The 17,224-nt window shown below is 41.1% G+C and overlaps 47 non-coding genes across 47 annotated transcripts; all 47 read right to left on the reverse strand.

Annotated features, from left to right (window-relative positions):
- Positions 1–39: 39 nt before the first annotated feature.
- trnac-gca lies at positions 40–111 on the reverse strand. The gene has a single exon. It is a non-coding gene; the product is annotated as a tRNA-Cys (tRNA).
- A 476-nt stretch (positions 112–587) lies between these two features.
- On the reverse strand, positions 588–659 carry trnac-gca. Its single transcript has one exon. It is a non-coding gene; the product is annotated as a tRNA-Cys (tRNA).
- A 251-nt stretch (positions 660–910) lies between these two features.
- On the reverse strand, positions 911–982 carry trnac-gca. The gene has a single exon. It is a non-coding gene; the product is annotated as a tRNA-Cys (tRNA).
- Positions 983–1,221: 239 nt separating this feature from the next.
- trnac-gca lies at positions 1,222–1,293 on the reverse strand. The gene has a single exon. It is a non-coding gene; the product is annotated as a tRNA-Cys (tRNA).
- Positions 1,294–1,769: 476 nt separating this feature from the next.
- trnac-gca lies at positions 1,770–1,841 on the reverse strand. The gene has a single exon. It is a non-coding gene; the product is annotated as a tRNA-Cys (tRNA).
- Positions 1,842–2,090: 249 nt separating this feature from the next.
- Positions 2,091–2,162, reverse strand: trnac-gca. The gene has a single exon. It is a non-coding gene; the product is annotated as a tRNA-Cys (tRNA).
- Positions 2,163–2,413: 251 nt separating this feature from the next.
- trnac-gca lies at positions 2,414–2,485 on the reverse strand. Its single transcript has one exon. It is a non-coding gene; the product is annotated as a tRNA-Cys (tRNA).
- Positions 2,486–2,724: 239 nt separating this feature from the next.
- On the reverse strand, positions 2,725–2,796 carry trnac-gca. Its single transcript has one exon. It is a non-coding gene; the product is annotated as a tRNA-Cys (tRNA).
- A 239-nt stretch (positions 2,797–3,035) lies between these two features.
- trnac-gca lies at positions 3,036–3,107 on the reverse strand. The gene has a single exon. It is a non-coding gene; the product is annotated as a tRNA-Cys (tRNA).
- Positions 3,108–3,583: 476 nt separating this feature from the next.
- trnac-gca lies at positions 3,584–3,655 on the reverse strand. Its single transcript has one exon. It is a non-coding gene; the product is annotated as a tRNA-Cys (tRNA).
- Positions 3,656–3,905: 250 nt separating this feature from the next.
- Positions 3,906–3,977, reverse strand: trnac-gca. Its single transcript has one exon. It is a non-coding gene; the product is annotated as a tRNA-Cys (tRNA).
- Positions 3,978–4,227: 250 nt separating this feature from the next.
- trnac-gca lies at positions 4,228–4,299 on the reverse strand. The gene has a single exon. It is a non-coding gene; the product is annotated as a tRNA-Cys (tRNA).
- Positions 4,300–4,550: 251 nt separating this feature from the next.
- trnac-gca lies at positions 4,551–4,622 on the reverse strand. The gene has a single exon. It is a non-coding gene; the product is annotated as a tRNA-Cys (tRNA).
- Positions 4,623–4,861: 239 nt separating this feature from the next.
- Positions 4,862–4,933, reverse strand: trnac-gca. The gene has a single exon. It is a non-coding gene; the product is annotated as a tRNA-Cys (tRNA).
- Positions 4,934–5,409: 476 nt separating this feature from the next.
- trnac-gca lies at positions 5,410–5,481 on the reverse strand. Its single transcript has one exon. It is a non-coding gene; the product is annotated as a tRNA-Cys (tRNA).
- Positions 5,482–5,731: 250 nt separating this feature from the next.
- On the reverse strand, positions 5,732–5,803 carry trnac-gca. The gene has a single exon. It is a non-coding gene; the product is annotated as a tRNA-Cys (tRNA).
- A 251-nt stretch (positions 5,804–6,054) lies between these two features.
- trnac-gca lies at positions 6,055–6,126 on the reverse strand. The gene has a single exon. It is a non-coding gene; the product is annotated as a tRNA-Cys (tRNA).
- Positions 6,127–6,365: 239 nt separating this feature from the next.
- On the reverse strand, positions 6,366–6,437 carry trnac-gca. Its single transcript has one exon. It is a non-coding gene; the product is annotated as a tRNA-Cys (tRNA).
- A 239-nt stretch (positions 6,438–6,676) lies between these two features.
- On the reverse strand, positions 6,677–6,748 carry trnac-gca. The gene has a single exon. It is a non-coding gene; the product is annotated as a tRNA-Cys (tRNA).
- Positions 6,749–7,224: 476 nt separating this feature from the next.
- Positions 7,225–7,296, reverse strand: trnac-gca. The gene has a single exon. It is a non-coding gene; the product is annotated as a tRNA-Cys (tRNA).
- Positions 7,297–7,546: 250 nt separating this feature from the next.
- trnac-gca lies at positions 7,547–7,618 on the reverse strand. Its single transcript has one exon. It is a non-coding gene; the product is annotated as a tRNA-Cys (tRNA).
- A 250-nt stretch (positions 7,619–7,868) lies between these two features.
- trnac-gca lies at positions 7,869–7,940 on the reverse strand. The gene has a single exon. It is a non-coding gene; the product is annotated as a tRNA-Cys (tRNA).
- Positions 7,941–8,191: 251 nt separating this feature from the next.
- On the reverse strand, positions 8,192–8,263 carry trnac-gca. The gene has a single exon. It is a non-coding gene; the product is annotated as a tRNA-Cys (tRNA).
- A 239-nt stretch (positions 8,264–8,502) lies between these two features.
- Positions 8,503–8,574, reverse strand: trnac-gca. Its single transcript has one exon. It is a non-coding gene; the product is annotated as a tRNA-Cys (tRNA).
- A 239-nt stretch (positions 8,575–8,813) lies between these two features.
- trnac-gca lies at positions 8,814–8,885 on the reverse strand. Its single transcript has one exon. It is a non-coding gene; the product is annotated as a tRNA-Cys (tRNA).
- Positions 8,886–9,361: 476 nt separating this feature from the next.
- On the reverse strand, positions 9,362–9,433 carry trnac-gca. Its single transcript has one exon. It is a non-coding gene; the product is annotated as a tRNA-Cys (tRNA).
- Positions 9,434–9,683: 250 nt separating this feature from the next.
- Positions 9,684–9,755, reverse strand: trnac-gca. Its single transcript has one exon. It is a non-coding gene; the product is annotated as a tRNA-Cys (tRNA).
- A 250-nt stretch (positions 9,756–10,005) lies between these two features.
- Positions 10,006–10,077, reverse strand: trnac-gca. The gene has a single exon. It is a non-coding gene; the product is annotated as a tRNA-Cys (tRNA).
- Positions 10,078–10,328: 251 nt separating this feature from the next.
- trnac-gca lies at positions 10,329–10,400 on the reverse strand. The gene has a single exon. It is a non-coding gene; the product is annotated as a tRNA-Cys (tRNA).
- A 239-nt stretch (positions 10,401–10,639) lies between these two features.
- trnac-gca lies at positions 10,640–10,711 on the reverse strand. The gene has a single exon. It is a non-coding gene; the product is annotated as a tRNA-Cys (tRNA).
- Positions 10,712–11,187: 476 nt separating this feature from the next.
- On the reverse strand, positions 11,188–11,259 carry trnac-gca. Its single transcript has one exon. It is a non-coding gene; the product is annotated as a tRNA-Cys (tRNA).
- Positions 11,260–11,509: 250 nt separating this feature from the next.
- Positions 11,510–11,581, reverse strand: trnac-gca. Its single transcript has one exon. It is a non-coding gene; the product is annotated as a tRNA-Cys (tRNA).
- Positions 11,582–11,832: 251 nt separating this feature from the next.
- trnac-gca lies at positions 11,833–11,904 on the reverse strand. Its single transcript has one exon. It is a non-coding gene; the product is annotated as a tRNA-Cys (tRNA).
- A 239-nt stretch (positions 11,905–12,143) lies between these two features.
- Positions 12,144–12,215, reverse strand: trnac-gca. The gene has a single exon. It is a non-coding gene; the product is annotated as a tRNA-Cys (tRNA).
- A 239-nt stretch (positions 12,216–12,454) lies between these two features.
- trnac-gca lies at positions 12,455–12,526 on the reverse strand. Its single transcript has one exon. It is a non-coding gene; the product is annotated as a tRNA-Cys (tRNA).
- Positions 12,527–13,002: 476 nt separating this feature from the next.
- trnac-gca lies at positions 13,003–13,074 on the reverse strand. The gene has a single exon. It is a non-coding gene; the product is annotated as a tRNA-Cys (tRNA).
- A 250-nt stretch (positions 13,075–13,324) lies between these two features.
- On the reverse strand, positions 13,325–13,396 carry trnac-gca. Its single transcript has one exon. It is a non-coding gene; the product is annotated as a tRNA-Cys (tRNA).
- Positions 13,397–13,646: 250 nt separating this feature from the next.
- On the reverse strand, positions 13,647–13,718 carry trnac-gca. Its single transcript has one exon. It is a non-coding gene; the product is annotated as a tRNA-Cys (tRNA).
- A 251-nt stretch (positions 13,719–13,969) lies between these two features.
- trnac-gca lies at positions 13,970–14,041 on the reverse strand. The gene has a single exon. It is a non-coding gene; the product is annotated as a tRNA-Cys (tRNA).
- Positions 14,042–14,280: 239 nt separating this feature from the next.
- trnac-gca lies at positions 14,281–14,352 on the reverse strand. Its single transcript has one exon. It is a non-coding gene; the product is annotated as a tRNA-Cys (tRNA).
- A 476-nt stretch (positions 14,353–14,828) lies between these two features.
- trnac-gca lies at positions 14,829–14,900 on the reverse strand. The gene has a single exon. It is a non-coding gene; the product is annotated as a tRNA-Cys (tRNA).
- A 250-nt stretch (positions 14,901–15,150) lies between these two features.
- Positions 15,151–15,222, reverse strand: trnac-gca. The gene has a single exon. It is a non-coding gene; the product is annotated as a tRNA-Cys (tRNA).
- Positions 15,223–15,461: 239 nt separating this feature from the next.
- Positions 15,462–15,533, reverse strand: trnac-gca. Its single transcript has one exon. It is a non-coding gene; the product is annotated as a tRNA-Cys (tRNA).
- A 476-nt stretch (positions 15,534–16,009) lies between these two features.
- trnac-gca lies at positions 16,010–16,081 on the reverse strand. Its single transcript has one exon. It is a non-coding gene; the product is annotated as a tRNA-Cys (tRNA).
- A 250-nt stretch (positions 16,082–16,331) lies between these two features.
- On the reverse strand, positions 16,332–16,403 carry trnac-gca. The gene has a single exon. It is a non-coding gene; the product is annotated as a tRNA-Cys (tRNA).
- Positions 16,404–16,654: 251 nt separating this feature from the next.
- Positions 16,655–16,726, reverse strand: trnac-gca. The gene has a single exon. It is a non-coding gene; the product is annotated as a tRNA-Cys (tRNA).
- Positions 16,727–16,967: 241 nt separating this feature from the next.
- On the reverse strand, positions 16,968–17,039 carry trnac-gca. The gene has a single exon. It is a non-coding gene; the product is annotated as a tRNA-Cys (tRNA).
- Positions 17,040–17,224: the final 185 nt, after the last annotated feature.

The raw sequence follows: 17,224 nt of genomic DNA on the forward strand, positions 1-17,224 counted from the left end.
AAGACCATCATCTCCCAGACCAAACCAACAACCCAACACAGGGGGCATCCGGAGTTGAACCAGAGACCTCTTGATCTGCAGTCAAATGCTCTACCACTGAGCTATACCCCCTCACTGTCAATGAAATTTACATTCCTTAGCATTTTCAAACGATTTAGTTGCCTGTTAGTCATTTGGATTAAAATTTAAAAGCCTCGCAGTTGAGCACATGATGTATATTTCATTTATGGATCCTTGTTGCCCAAGATGGCTTTTGTTTTTATAGGCTATTGTTCTCACAGGTAGGTTGCTTCCAGATCCAACAAGATCCTAATGTAAAACCAGTCAGCATCCGGAGTTGAACCAGAGACCTCTTAATCTGCAGTCAAATGCTCTACCACTGAGCTATACCCCTTCACACAGAACTCACTCTCAACATTTACATATTACAAATGATTTAAGTCCCTGTTCATCAATATGTTTATAACTCTGAACACATGAGGTGTGTTATACCCATACTGCCCAGGATGGTGTTAGGGAATCAATATTTGATCCGCTGTGAAGACGATCTTCACCCAGACCAAACCAACAACCCATTGACCCAACACAGGGGGCATCCGGAGTTGAACCAGAGACCTCTTGATCTGCAGTCAAATGCTCTACCACTGAGCTATACCCCCTCACTGTCCATGAAATTTACATTCCCTATCATTTTCACACAAAACTTATTCTCAGCATGTAGATGAAAACAATTTAGTTGCCTGTTGATCAATGGGGTTAAATTTCGAAAGCCCTGCAGTTGAGCACATGATGTATATTTGGCTTATGGATCCTTGTTGCCCAAGATGGCTTTTGTGTTTCTCTGATTTTATAGACTATTGTTCTCACATGCAGGTTTCTTCCAGATCCAACAAGATCCTAAAGAGAAATCAGGGAGCATCTGGAATTGAACGAGAGACCTCTTGATCTGCAGTCAAATGCTCTACCACTGAGCTATACCCCCTCACTGTCCATGAAATTTACATTCCCTATCATTTTCACAGAACTTATTCTCAGCATATATATTATTACATGCAATCTAATTCCCTGTTTATCAATTTGTTGAAAACTTTAAATGCCTCCAGCTGAGCACATGAGGTGTGTTTTACCCATACTGCCCAGGAGGGTGTTTGGGAATCAATATTTGATCTGCTGTTGTTGTCAAAGACCATCATCTCCCAGACCAAACCAACAACCCAACACAGGGGGCATCCGGAGTTGAACCAGAGACCTCTTGATCTGCAGTCAAATGCTCTACCACTGAGCTATACCCCCTCACTGTCAATGAAATTTACATTCCTTAGCATTTTCAAACGATTTAGTTGCCTGTTAGTCATTTGGATTAAAATTTAAAAGCCTCGCAGTTGAGCACATGATGTATATTTCATTTATGGATCCTTGTTGCCCAAGATGGCTTTTGTTTTTATAGGCTATTGTTCTCACAGGTAGGTTGCTTCCAGATCCAACAAGATCCTAATGTAAAACCAGTCAGCATCCAGAGTTGAACCAGAGACCTCTTAATCTGCAGTCAAATGCTCTACCACTGAGCTATACCCCTTCACACAGAACTCACTCTCAACATTTACATATTACAAATGATTTAAGTCCCTGTTCATCAATATGTTTATAACTCTGAAAACATGAGGTGTGTTATACCCATACTGCCCAGGATGGTGTTAGGGAATCAATATTTGATCCGCTGTGAAGACGATCTTCACCCAGACCAAACCAACAACCCATTGACCCAACACAGGGGGCATCCGGAGTTGAACCAGAGACCTCTTGATCTGCAGTCAAATGCTCTACCACTGAGCTATACCCCCTCACTGTGCATGAACTATACATTCCCTATCATTTTCACAAAAACTTATTCTCAGCATGTAGATGAAAACAATTTAGTTACCTGTTCATCAATGGGGTTAAAATTTGAAAGCCCTGCAGTTGAGCACATGATGTATATTTGGCATACAGATCCTTGTTGGCTAAGATGGCTTTTGTGTATCTTTGTTTGATATACCATTGTTCTCACAGGTAGGTTGCTTCCAGATCAAGCAACACCCTAATGAGAAAGCAGGGAGCATATGGAGTTGAACCAGAGACCTCTTGATCTGCAGTCAAATGCTCTACCACTGAGCTATACCCCCTCACTGTCCATGAAATTTACATTCCCTATCATTTTCACACAAAACTTATTCTCAGCATGTAGATGAAAACAATTTAGTTGCCTGTTGATCAATGGGGTTAAATTTCGAAAGCCCTGCAGTTGAGCACATGATGTATATTTGGCTTATGGATCCTTGTTGCCCAAGATGGCTTTTGTGTTTCTCTGATTTTATAGACTATTGTTCTCACATGCAGGTTTCTTCCAGATCCAACAAGATCCTAAAGAGAAATCAGGGAGCATCTGGAATTGAACCAGAGACCTCTTGATCTGCAGTCAAATGCTCTACCACTGAGCTATACCCCCTCACTGTCCATGAAATTTACATTCCCTATCATTTTCACAGAACTTATTCTCAGCATATATATTATTACATGCAATCTAATTCCCTGTTTATCAATTTGTTGAAAACTTTAAATGCCTCCAGCTGAGCACATGAGGTGTGTTTTACCCATACTGCCCAGGAGGGTGTTTGGGAATCAATATTTGATCTGCTGTTGTTGTCAAAGACCATCATCTCCCAGACCAAACCAACAACCCAACACAGGGGGCATCCGGAGTTGAACCAGAGACCTCTTGATCTGCAGTCAAATGCTCTACCACTGAGCTATACCCCCTCACTGTCCATGAAATTTACATTCCCTATCATTTTCACAGAACTTATTCTCAGCATATATATTATTACATGCAATCTAATTCCCTGTTTATCAATTTGTTGAAAACTTTAAATGCCTCCAGCTGAGCACATGAGGTGTGTTTTACCCATACTGCCCAGGAGGGTGTTTGGGAATCAATATTTGATCTGCTGTTGTTGTCAAAGACCATCATCACCCAGACCAAACCAACAACCCAACACAGGGGGCATCCGGAGTTGAACCAGAGACCTCTTGATCTGCAGTCAAATGCTCTACCACTGAGCTATACCCCCTCACTGTCAATGAAATTTACATTCCTTAGCATTTTCAAACGATTTAGTTGCCTGTTAGTCATTTGGATTAAAATTTAAAAGCCTCGCAGTTGAGCACATGATGTATATTTCATTTATGGATCCTTGTTGCCCAAGATGGCTTTTGTTTTTATAGGCTATTGTTCTCACAGGTAGGTTGCTTCCAGATCCAACAAGATCCTAATGTAAAACCAGTCAGCATCCGGAGTTGAACCAGAGACCTCTTAATCTGCAGTCAAATGCTCTACCACTGAGCTATACCCCTTCACACAGAACTCACTCTCAACATTTACATATTACAAATGATTTAAGTCCCTGTTCATCAATATGTTTATAACTCTGAACACATGAGGTGTGTTATACCCATACTGCCCAGGATGGTGTTAGGGAATCAATATTTGATCCGCTGTGAAGACGATCTTCACCCAGACCAAACCAACAACCCATTGACCCAACACAGGGGGCATCCGGAGTTGAACCAGAGACCTCTTGATCTGCAGTCAAATGCTCTACCACTGAGCTATACCCCCTCACTGTGCATGAACTATACATTCCCTATCATTTTCACACAAAACTTATTCTCAGCATGTAGATGAAAACAATTTAGTTACCTGTTCATCAATGGGGTTAAAATTTGAAAGCCCTGCAGTTGAGCACATGATGTATATTTGGCATACAGATCCTTGTTGGCTAAGATGGCTTTTGTGTATCTTTGTTTGATATACCATTGTTCTCACAGGTAGGTTGCTTCCAGATCAAGCAACACCCTAATGAGAAAGCAGGGAGCATATGGAGTTGAACCAGAGACCTCTTGATCTGCAGTCAAATGCTCTACCACTGAGCTATACCCCCTCACTGTGCATGAACTATACATTCCCTATCATTTTCACACAAAACTTATTCTCAGCATGTAGATGAAAACAATTTAGTTACCTGTTCATCAATGGGGTTAAAATTTGAAAGCCCTGCAGTTGAGCACATGATGTATATTTGGCATACAGATCCTTGTTGGCTAAGATGGCTTTTGTGTATCTTTGTTTGATATACCATTGTTCTCACAGGTAGGTTGCTTCCAGATCAAGCAACACCCTAATGAGAAAGCAGGGAGCATCTGGAGTTGAACCAGAGACCTCTTGATCTGCAGTCAAATGCTCTACCACTGAGCTATACCCCCTCACTGTCCATGAAATTTACATTCCCTATCATTTTCACACAAAACTTATTCTCAGCATGTAGATGAAAACAATTTAGTTGCCTGTTGATCAATGGGGTTAAATTTCGAAAGCCCTGCAGTTGAGCACATGATGTATATTTGGCTTATGGATCCTTGTTGCCCAAGATGGCTTTTGTGTTTCTCTGATTTTCTAGACTATTGTTCTCACATGCAGGTTTCTTCCAGATCCAACAAGATCCTAAAGAGAAATCAGGGAGCATCTGGAATTGAACGAGAGACCTCTTGATCTGCAGTCAAATGCTCTACCACTGAGCTATACCCCCTCACTGTCCATGAAATTTACATTCCCTATCATTTTCACAGAACTTATTCTCAGCATATATATTATTACATGCAATCTAATTCCCTGTTTATCAATTTGTTGAAAACTTTAAATGCCTCCAGCTGAGCACATGAGGTGTGTTTTACCCATACTGCCCAGGAGGGTGTTTGGGAATCAATATTTGATCTGCTGTTGTTGTCAAAGACCATCATCTCCCAGACCAAACCAACAACCCAACACAGGGGGCATCCGGAGTTGAACCAGAGACCTCTTGATCTGCAGTCAAATGCTCTACCACTGAGCTATACCCCCTCACTGTCAATGAAATTTACATTCCTTAGCATTTTCAAACGATTTAGTTGCCTGTTAGTCATTTGGATTAAAATTTAAAAGCCTCGCAGTTGAGCACATGATGTATATTTCATTTATGGATCCTTGTTGCCCAAGATGGCTTTTGTTTTTATAGGCTATTGTTCTCACAGGTAGGTTGCTTCCAGATCCAACAAGATCCTAATGTAAAACCAGTCAGCATCCAGAGTTGAACCAGAGACCTCTTAATCTGCAGTCAAATGCTCTACCACTGAGCTATACCCCTTCACACAGAACTCACTCTCAACATTTACATATTACAAATGATTTAAGTCCCTGTTCATCAATATGTTTATAACTCTGAAAACATGAGGTGTGTTATACCCATACTGCCCAGGATGGTGTTAGGGAATCAATATTTGATCCGCTGTGAAGACGATCTTCACCCAGACCAAACCAACAACCCATTGACCCAACACAGGGGGCATCCGGAGTTGAACCAGAGACCTCTTGATCTGCAGTCAAATGCTCTACCACTGAGCTATACCCCCTCACTGTGCATGAACTATACATTCCCTATCATTTTCACACAAAACTTATTCTCAGCATGTAGATGAAAACAATTTAGTTACCTGTTCATCAATGGGGTTAAAATTTGAAAGCCCTGCAGTTGAGCACATGATGTATATTTGGCATACAGATCCTTGTTGGCTAAGATGGCTTTTGTGTATCTTTGTTTGATATACCATTGTTCTCACAGGTAGGTTGCTTCCAGATCAAGCAACACCCTAATGAGAAAGCAGGGAGCATATGGAGTTGAACCAGAGACCTCTTGATCTGCAGTCAAATGCTCTACCACTGAGCTATACCCCCTCACTGTCCATGAAATTTACATTCCCTATCATTTTCACACAAAACTTATTCTCAGCATGTAGATGAAAACAATTTAGTTGCCTGTTGATCAATGGGGTTAAATTTCGAAAGCCCTGCAGTTGAGCACATGATGTATATTTGGCTTATGGATCCTTGTTGCCCAAGATGGCTTTTGTGTTTCTCTGATTTTATAGACTATTGTTCTCACATGCAGGTTTCTTCCAGATCCAACAAGATCCTAAAGAGAAATCAGGGAGCATCTGGAATTGAACCAGAGACCTCTTGATCTGCAGTCAAATGCTCTACCACTGAGCTATACCCCCTCACTGTCCATGAAATTTACATTCCCTATCATTTTCACAGAACTTATTCTCAGCATATATATTATTACATGCAATCTAATTCCCTGTTTATCAATTTGTTGAAAACTTTAAATGCCTCCAGCTGAGCACATGAGGTGTGTTTTACCCATACTGCCCAGGAGGGTGTTTGGGAATCAATATTTGATCTGCTGTTGTTGTCAAAGACCATCATCTCCCAGACCAAACCAACAACCCAACACAGGGGGCATCCGGAGTTGAACCAGAGACCTCTTGATCTGCAGTCAAATGCTCTACCACTGAGCTATACCCCCTCACTGTCCATGAAATTTACATTCCCTATCATTTTCACAGAACTTATTCTCAGCATATATATTATTACATGCAATCTAATTCCCTGTTTATCAATTTGTTGAAAACTTTAAATGCCTCCAGCTGAGCACATGAGGTGTGTTTTACCCATACTGCCCAGGAGGGTGTTTGGGAATCAATATTTGATCTGCTGTTGTTGTCAAAGACCATCATCACCCAGACCAAACCAACAACCCAACACAGGGGGCATCCGGAGTTGAACCAGAGACCTCTTGATCTGCAGTCAAATGCTCTACCACTGAGCTATACCCCCTCACTGTCAATGAAATTTACATTCCTTAGCATTTTCAAACGATTTAGTTGCCTGTTAGTCATTTGGATTAAAATTTAAAAGCCTCGCAGTTGAGCACATGATGTATATTTCATTTATGGATCCTTGTTGCCCAAGATGGCTTTTGTTTTTATAGGCTATTGTTCTCACAGGTAGGTTGCTTCCAGATCCAACAAGATCCTAATGTAAAACCAGTCAGCATCCGGAGTTGAACCAGAGACCTCTTAATCTGCAGTCAAATGCTCTACCACTGAGCTATACCCCTTCACACAGAACTCACTCTCAACATTTACATATTACAAATGATTTAAGTCCCTGTTCATCAATATGTTTATAACTCTGAACACATGAGGTGTGTTATACCCATACTGCCCAGGATGGTGTTAGGGAATCAATATTTGATCCGCTGTGAAGACGATCTTCACCCAGACCAAACCAACAACCCATTGACCCAACACAGGGGGCATCCGGAGTTGAACCAGAGACCTCTTGATCTGCAGTCAAATGCTCTACCACTGAGCTATACCCCCTCACTGTGCATGAACTATACATTCCCTATCATTTTCACACAAAACTTATTCTCAGCATGTAGATGAAAACAATTTAGTTACCTGTTCATCAATGGGGTTAAAATTTGAAAGCCCTGCAGTTGAGCACATGATGTATATTTGGCATACAGATCCTTGTTGGCTAAGATGGCTTTTGTGTATCTTTGTTTGATATACCATTGTTCTCACAGGTAGGTTGCTTCCAGATCAAGCAACACCCTAATGAGAAAGCAGGGAGCATATGGAGTTGAACCAGAGACCTCTTGATCTGCAGTCAAATGCTCTACCACTGAGCTATACCCCCTCACTGTGCATGAACTATACATTCCCTATCATTTTCACACAAAACTTATTCTCAGCATGTAGATGAAAACAATTTAGTTACCTGTTCATCAATGGGGTTAAAATTTGAAAGCCCTGCAGTTGAGCACATGATGTATATTTGGCATACAGATCCTTGTTGGCTAAGATGGCTTTTGTGTATCTTTGTTTGATATACCATTGTTCTCACAGGTAGGTTGCTTCCAGATCAAGCAACACCCTAATGAGAAAGCAGGGAGCATCTGGAGTTGAACCAGAGACCTCTTGATCTGCAGTCAAATGCTCTACCACTGAGCTATACCCCCTCACTGTCCATGAAATTTACATTCCCTATCATTTTCACACAAAACTTATTCTCAGCATGTAGATGAAAACAATTTAGTTGCCTGTTGATCAATGGGGTTAAATTTCGAAAGCCCTGCAGTTGAGCACATGATGTATATTTGGCTTATGGATCCTTGTTGCCCAAGATGGCTTTTGTGTTTCTCTGATTTTATAGACTATTGTTCTCACATGCAGGTTTCTTCCAGATCCAACAAGATCCTAAAGAGAAATCAGGGAGCATCTGGAATTGAACGAGAGACCTCTTGATCTGCAGTCAAATGCTCTACCACTGAGCTATACCCCCTCACTGTCCATGAAATTTACATTCCCTATCATTTTCACAGAACTTATTCTCAGCATATATATTATTACATGCAATCTAATTCCCTGTTTATCAATTTGTTGAAAACTTTAAATGCCTCCAGCTGAGCACATGAGGTGTGTTTTACCCATACTGCCCAGGAGGGTGTTTGGGAATCAATATTTGATCTGCTGTTGTTGTCAAAGACCATCATCTCCCAGACCAAACCAACAACCCAACACAGGGGGCATCCGGAGTTGAACCAGAGACCTCTTGATCTGCAGTCAAATGCTCTACCACTGAGCTATACCCCCTCACTGTCCATGAAATTTACATTCCCTATCATTTTCACAGAACTTATTCTCAGCATATATATTATTACATGCAATCTAATTCCCTGTTTATCAATTTGTTGAAAACTTTAAATGCCTCCAGCTGAGCACATGAGGTGTGTTTTACCCATACTGCCCAGGAGGGTGTTTGGGAATCAATATTTGATCTGCTGTTGTTGTCAAAGACCATCATCACCCAGACCAAACCAACAACCCAACACAGGGGGCATCCGGAGTTGAACCAGAGACCTCTTGATCTGCAGTCAAATGCTCTACCACTGAGCTATACCCCCTCACTGTCAATGAAATTTACATTCCTTAGCATTTTCAAACGATTTAGTTGCCTGTTAGTCATTTGGATTAAAATTTAAAAGCCTCGCAGTTGAGCACATGATGTATATTTCATTTATGGATCCTTGTTGCCCAAGATGGCTTTTGTTTTTATAGGCTATTGTTCTCACAGGTAGGTTGCTTCCAGATCCAACAAGATCCTAATGTAAAACCAGTCAGCATCCGGAGTTGAACCAGAGACCTCTTAATCTGCAGTCAAATGCTCTACCACTGAGCTATACCCCTTCACACAGAACTCACTCTCAACATTTACATATTACAAATGATTTAAGTCCCTGTTCATCAATATGTTTATAACTCTGAACACATGAGGTGTGTTATACCCATACTGCCCAGGATGGTGTTAGGGAATCAATATTTGATCCGCTGTGAAGACGATCTTCACCCAGACCAAACCAACAACCCATTGACCCAACACAGGGGGCATCCGGAGTTGAACCAGAGACCTCTTGATCTGCAGTCAAATGCTCTACCACTGAGCTATACCCCCTCACTGTGCATGAACTATACATTCCCTATCATTTTCACACAAAACTTATTCTCAGCATGTAGATGAAAACAATTTAGTTACCTGTTCATCAATGGGGTTAAAATTTGAAAGCCCTGCAGTTGAGCACATGATGTATATTTGGCATACAGATCCTTGTTGGCTAAGATGGCTTTTGTGTATCTTTGTTTGATATACCATTGTTCTCACAGGTAGGTTGCTTCCAGATCAAGCAACACCCTAATGAGAAAGCAGGGAGCATATGGAGTTGAACCAGAGACCTCTTGATCTGCAGTCAAATGCTCTACCACTGAGCTATACCCCCTCACTGTGCATGAACTATACATTCCCTATCATTTTCACACAAAACTTATTCTCAGCATGTAGATGAAAACAATTTAGTTACCTGTTCATCAATGGGGTTAAAATTTGAAAGCCCTGCAGTTGAGCACATGATGTATATTTGGCATACAGATCCTTGTTGGCTAAGATGGCTTTTGTGTATCTTTGTTTGATATACCATTGTTCTCACAGGTAGGTTGCTTCCAGATCAAGCAACACCCTAATGAGAAAGCAGGGAGCATCTGGAGTTGAACCAGAGACCTCTTGATCTGCAGTCAAATGCTCTACCACTGAGCTATACCCCCTCACTGTCCATGAAATTTACATTCCCTATCATTTTCACACAAAACTTATTCTCAGCATGTAGATGAAAACAATTTAGTTGCCTGTTGATCAATGGGGTTAAATTTCGAAAGCCCTGCAGTTGAGCACATGATGTATATTTGGCTTATGGATCCTTGTTGCCCAAGATGGCTTTTGTGTTTCTCTGATTTTATAGACTATTGTTCTCACATGCAGGTTTCTTCCAGATCCAACAAGATCCTAAAGAGAAATCAGGGAGCATCTGGAATTGAACGAGAGACCTCTTGATCTGCAGTCAAATGCTCTACCACTGAGCTATACCCCCTCACTGTCCATGAAATTTACATTCCCTATCATTTTCACAGAACTTATTCTCAGCATATATATTATTACATGCAATCTAATTCCCTGTTTATCAATTTGTTGAAAACTTTAAATGCCTCCAGCTGAGCACATGAGGTGTGTTTTACCCATACTGCCCAGGAGGGTGTTTGGGAATCAATATTTGATCTGCTGTTGTTGTCAAAGACCATCATCTCCCAGACCAAACCAACAACCCAACACAGGGGGCATCCGGAGTTGAACCAGAGACCTCTTGATCTGCAGTCAAATGCTCTACCACTGAGCTATACCCCCTCACTGTCAATGAAATTTACATTCCTTAGCATTTTCAAACGATTTAGTTGCCTGTTAGTCATTTGGATTAAAATTTAAAAGCCTCGCAGTTGAGCACATGATGTATATTTCATTTATGGATCCTTGTTGCCCAAGATGGCTTTTGTTTTTATAGGCTATTGTTCTCACAGGTAGGTTGCTTCCAGATCCAACAAGATCCTAATGTAAAACCAGTCAGCATCCAGAGTTGAACCAGAGACCTCTTAATCTGCAGTCAAATGCTCTACCACTGAGCTATACCCCTTCACACAGAACTCACTCTCAACATTTACATATTACAAATGATTTAAGTCCCTGTTCATCAATATGTTTATAACTCTGAAAACATGAGGTGTGTTATACCCATACTGCCCAGGATGGTGTTAGGGAATCAATATTTGATCCGCTGTGAAGACGATCTTCACCCAGACCAAACCAACAACCCATTGACCCAACACAGGGGGCATCCGGAGTTGAACCAGAGACCTCTTGATCTGCAGTCAAATGCTCTACCACTGAGCTATACCCCCTCACTGTGCATGAACTATACATTCCCTATCATTTTCACACAAAACTTATTCTCAGCATGTAGATGAAAACAATTTAGTTACCTGTTCATCAATGGGGTTAAAATTTGAAAGCCCTGCAGTTGAGCACATGATGTATATTTGGCATACAGATCCTTGTTGGCTAAGATGGCTTTTGTGTATCTTTGTTTGATATACCATTGTTCTCACAGGTAGGTTGCTTCCAGATCAAGCAACACCCTAATGAGAAAGCAGGGAGCATATGGAGTTGAACCAGAGACCTCTTGATCTGCAGTCAAATGCTCTACCACTGAGCTATACCCCCTCACTGTCCATGAAATTTACATTCCCTATCATTTTCACACAAAACTTATTCTCAGCATGTAGATGAAAACAATTTAGTTGCCTGTTGATCAATGGGGTTAAATTTCGAAAGCCCTGCAGTTGAGCACATGATGTATATTTGGCTTATGGATCCTTGTTGCCCAAGATGGCTTTTGTGTTTCTCTGATTTTATAGACTATTGTTCTCACATGCAGGTTTCTTCCAGATCCAACAAGATCCTAAAGAGAAATCAGGGAGCATCTGGAATTGAACCAGAGACCTCTTGATCTGCAGTCAAATGCTCTACCACTGAGCTATACCCCCTCACTGTCCATGAAATTTACATTCCCTATCATTTTCACAGAACTTATTCTCAGCATATATATTATTACATGCAATCTAATTCCCTGTTTATCAATTTGTTGAAAACTTTAAATGCCTCCAGCTGAGCACATGAGGTGTGTTTTACCCATACTGCCCAGGAGGGTGTTTGGGAATCAATATTTGATCTGCTGTTGTTGTCAAAGACCATCATCTCCCAGACCAAACCAACAACCCAACACAGGGGGCATCCGGAGTTGAACCAGAGACCTCTTGATCTGCAGTCAAATGCTCTACCACTGAGCTATACCCCCTCACTGTCCATGAAATTTACATTCCCTATCATTTTCACAGAACTTATTCTCAGCATATATATTATTACATGCAATCTAATTCCCTGTTTATCAATTTGTTGAAAACTTTAAATGCCTCCAGCTGAGCACATGAGGTGTGTTTTACCCATACTGCCCAGGAGGGTGTTTGGGAATCAATATTTGATCTGCTGTTGTTGTCAAAGACCATCATCACCCAGACCAAACCAACAACCCAACACAGGGGGCATCCGGAGTTGAACCAGAGACCTCTTGATCTGCAGTCAAATGCTCTACCACTGAGCTATACCCCCTCACTGTCAATGAAATTTACATTCCTTAGCATTTTCAAACGATTTAGTTGCCTGTTAGTCATTTGGATTAAAATTTAAAAGCCTCGCAGTTGAGCACATGATGTATATTTCATTTATGGATCCTTGTTGCCCAAGATGGCTTTTGTTTTTATAGGCTATTGTTCTCACAGGTAGGTTGCTTCCAGATCCAACAAGATCCTAATGTAAAACCAGTCAGCATCCGGAGTTGAACCAGAGACCTCTTAATCTGCAGTCAAATGCTCTACCACTGAGCTATACCCCTTCACACAGAACTCACTCTCAACATTTACATATTACAAATGATTTAAGTCCCTGTTCATCAATATGTTTATAACTCTGAACACATGAGGTGTGTTATACCCATACTGCCCAGGATGGTGTTAGGGAATCAATATTTGATCCGCTGTGAAGACGATCTTCACCCAGACCAAACCAACAACCCATTGACCCAACACAGGGGGCATCCGGAGTTGAACCAGAGACCTCTTGATCTGCAGTCAAATGCTCTACCACTGAGCTATACCCCCTCACTGTGCATGAACTATACATTCCCTATCATTTTCACACAAAACTTATTCTCAGCATGTAGATGAAAACAATTTAGTTACCTGTTCATCAATGGGGTTAAAATTTGAAAGCCCTGCAGTTGAGCACATGATGTATATTTGGCATACAGATCCTTGTTGGCTAAGATGGCTTTTGTGTATCTTTGTTTGATATACCATTGTTCTCACAGGTAGGTTGCTTCCAGATCAAGCAACACCCTAATGAGAAAGCAGGGAGCATATGGAGTTGAACCAGAGACCTCTTGATCTGCAGTCAAATGCTCTACCACTGAGCTATACCCCCTCACTGTGCATGAACTATACATTCCCTATCATTTTCACACAAAACTTATTCTCAGCATGTAGATGAAAACAATTTAGTTACCTGTTCATCAATGGGGTTAAAATTTGAAAGCCCTGCAGTTGAGCACATGATGTATATTTGGCATACAGATCCTTGTTGGCTAAGATGGCTTTTGTGTATCTTTGTTTGATATACCATTGTTCTCACAGGTAGGTTGCTTCCAGATCAAGCAACACCCTAATGAGAAAGCAGGGAGCATCTGGAGTTGAACCAGAGACCTCTTGATCTGCAGTCAAATGCTCTACCACTGAGCTATACCCCCTCACTGTCCATGAAATTTACATTCCCTATCATTTTCACACAAAACTTATTCTCAGCATGTAGATGAAAACAATTTAGTTGCCTGTTGATCAATGGGGTTAAATTTCGAAAGCCCTGCAGTTGAGCACATGATGTATATTTGGCTTATGGATCCTTGTTGCCCAAGATGGCTTTTGTGTTTCTCTGATTTTATAGACTATTGTTCTCACATGCAGGTTTCTTCCAGATCCAACAAGATCCTAAAGAGAAATCAGGGAGCATCTGGAATTGAACGAGAGACCTCTTGATCTGCAGTCAAATGCTCTACCACTGAGCTATACCCCCTCACTGTCCATGAAATTTACATTCCCTATCATTTTCACAGAACTTATTCTCAGCATATATATTATTACATGCAATCTAATTCCCTGTTTATCAATTTGTTGAAAACTTTAAATGCCTCCAGCTGAGCACATGAGGTGTGTTTTACCCATACTGCCCAGGAGGGTGTTTGGGAATCAATATTTGATCTGCTGTTGTTGTCAAAGACCATCATCACCCAGACCAAACCAACAACCCAACACAGGGGGCATCCGGAGTTGAACCAGAGACCTCTTGATCTGCAGTCAAATGCTCTACCACTGAGCTATACCCCCTCACTGTCAATGAAATTTACATTCCTTAGCATTTTCAAACGATTTAGTTGCCTGTTAGTCATTTGGATTAAAATTTAAAAGCCTCGCAGTTGAGCACATGATGTATATTTCATTTATGGATCCTTGTTGCCCAAGATGGCTTTTGTTTTTATAGGCTATTGTTCTCACAGGTAGGTTGCTTCCAGATCCAACAAGATCCTAATGTAAAACCAGTCAGCATCCAGAGTTGAACCAGAGACCTCTTAATCTGCAGTCAAATGCTCTACCACTGAGCTATACCCCTTCACACAGAACTCACTCTCAACATTTACATATTACAAATGATTTAAGTCCCTGTTCATCAATATGTTTATAACTCTGAACACATGAGGTGTGTTATACCCATACTGCCCAGGATGGTGTTAGGGAATCAATATTTGATCCGCTGTGAAGACGATCTTCACCCAGACCAAACCAACAACCCATTGACCCAACACAGGGGGCATCCGGAGTTGAACCAGAGACCTCTTGATCTGCAGTCAAATGCTCTACCACTGAGCTATACCCCCTCACTGTGCATGAACTATACATTCCCTATCATTTTCACACAAAACTTATTCTCAGCATGTAGATGAAAACAATTTAGTTACCTGTTCATCAATGGGGTTAAAATTTGAAAGCCCTGCAGTTGAGCACATGATGTATATTTGGCATACAGATCCTTGTTGGCTAAGATGGCTTTTGTGTATCTTTGTTTGATATACCATTGTTCTCACAGGTAGGTTGCTTCCAGATCAAGCAACACCCTAATGAGAAAGCAGGGAGCATCTGGAGTTGAACCAGAGACCTCTTGATCTGCAGTCAAATGCTCTACCACTGAGCTATACCCCCTCACTGTCCATGAAATTTACATTCCCTATCATTTTCACAGAACTTATTCTCAGCATATATATTATTACATGCAATCTAATTCCCTGTTTATCAATTTGTTGAAAACTTTAAATGCCTCCAGCTGAGCACATGAGGTGTGTTTTACCCATACTGCCCAGGAGGGTGTTTGGGAATCAATATTTGATCTGCTGTTGTTGTCAAAGACCATCATCACCCAGACCAAACCAACAACCCAACACAGGGGGCATCCGGAGTTGAACCAGAGACCTCTTGATCTGCAGTCAAATGCTCTACCACTGAGCTATACCCCCTCACTGTCAATGAAATTTACATTCCTTAGCATTTTCAAACGATTTAGTTGCCTGTTAGTCATTTGGATTAAAATTTAAAAGCCTCGCAGTTGAGCACATGATGTATATTTCATTTATGGATCCTTGTTGCCCAAGATGGCTTTTGTTTTTATAGGCTATTGTTCTCACAGGTAGGTTGCTTCCAGATCCAACAAGATCCTAATGTAAAACCAGTCAGCATCCGGAGTTGAACCAGAGACCTCTTAATCTGCAGTCAAATGCTCTACCACTGAGCTATACCCCTTCACACAGAACTCACTCTCAACATTTACATATTACAAATGATTTAAGTCCCTGTTCATCAATATGTTTATAACTCTGAACACATGAGGTGTGTTATACCCATACTGCCCAGGATGGTGTTAGGGAATCAATATTTGATCCGCTGTGAAGACGATCTTCACCCAGACCAAACCAACAACCCATTGACCCAACACAGGGGGCATCCGGAGTTGAACCAGAGACCTCTTGATCTGCAGTCAAATGCTCTACCACTGAGCTATACCCCCTCACTGTCCATGAAATTTACATTCCCTATCATTTTCACACAAAACTTATTCTCAGCATGTAGATGAAAACAATTTAGTTACCTGTTCATCAATGGGGTTAAAATTTGAAAGCCCTGCAGTTGAGCACATGATGTATATTTGGCATACAGATCCTTGTTGGCTAAGATGGCTTTTGTGTATCTTTGTTTGATATACCATTGTTCTCACAGGTAGGTTGCTTCCAGATCAAGCAACACCCTAATGAGAAAGCAGGGAGCATCTGGAGTTGAACCAGAGACCTCTTGATCTGCAGTCAAATGCTCTACCACTGAGCTATACCCCCTCACTGTCCATGAACTATACATTCCCTATCATTTTCACACAAAACTTATTCTCAGCATGTAGATGAAAACAATTTAGTTACCTGTTCATCAATGGGGTTAAAATCTGAAAGGCCAGCAGTTGAGCACATGATGTATATTTGGCATACAGATCCTTGTTGCCCAAGATGGCTTTTGTGTATCTCTGATTTTATAGACTATTGTTCTCACATGCAGGTTTCTTCCAGATCCAACAAGATCCTAAAGAGAAATCAGGGAGCATCTGGAATTGAACCAGAGACCTCTTGATCTGCAGTCAAATGCTCTACCACTGAGCTATACCCCCTCACTGTCCATGAACTTTACATTCCCTATCATTTTCACACAGAACTTATTCTCAGCATATATTACATGTGATCTAATTCCCTGTTTATCAATTTGTTTAAAACTTTAAATGCCTCCAGCTGAGCACATGAGGTGCGTTTTACCCATACTGCCCAGGGTGGTGTTAGGGAATCAATATTTGATCCGTTGTTGTTAAAGACCATCTTCACCCAGACCAAACCAACAACCCAGTGACCCAACCCAGGGGGCATCCGGAGTTGAACCAGAGACCTCTTGATCTGCAGTCAAATGCTCTACCACTGAGCTATACCCCCTTACACTTCTGCAACAGTGCATGACTTAGACATGGACAGTTGAATCCATAAACAAATTGCTTGCTCATCAGAGAAGGGCAACTGCAGTCCTTAAGGCCTACTATCGTTTTAGAAGTATTCATTGTCCTACACACATGAATTGAATTGTTAAAGTACCTTACTAGCTTGCATAGTTGTCTAAAAGT

This window comes from Xiphophorus maculatus, chromosome 24 (assembly GCF_002775205.1).
Source record: "Xiphophorus maculatus strain JP 163 A chromosome 24, X_maculatus-5.0-male, whole genome shotgun sequence".
Classification (NCBI taxonomy): Eukaryota; Metazoa; Chordata; class Actinopteri; order Cyprinodontiformes; family Poeciliidae; genus Xiphophorus; species Xiphophorus maculatus.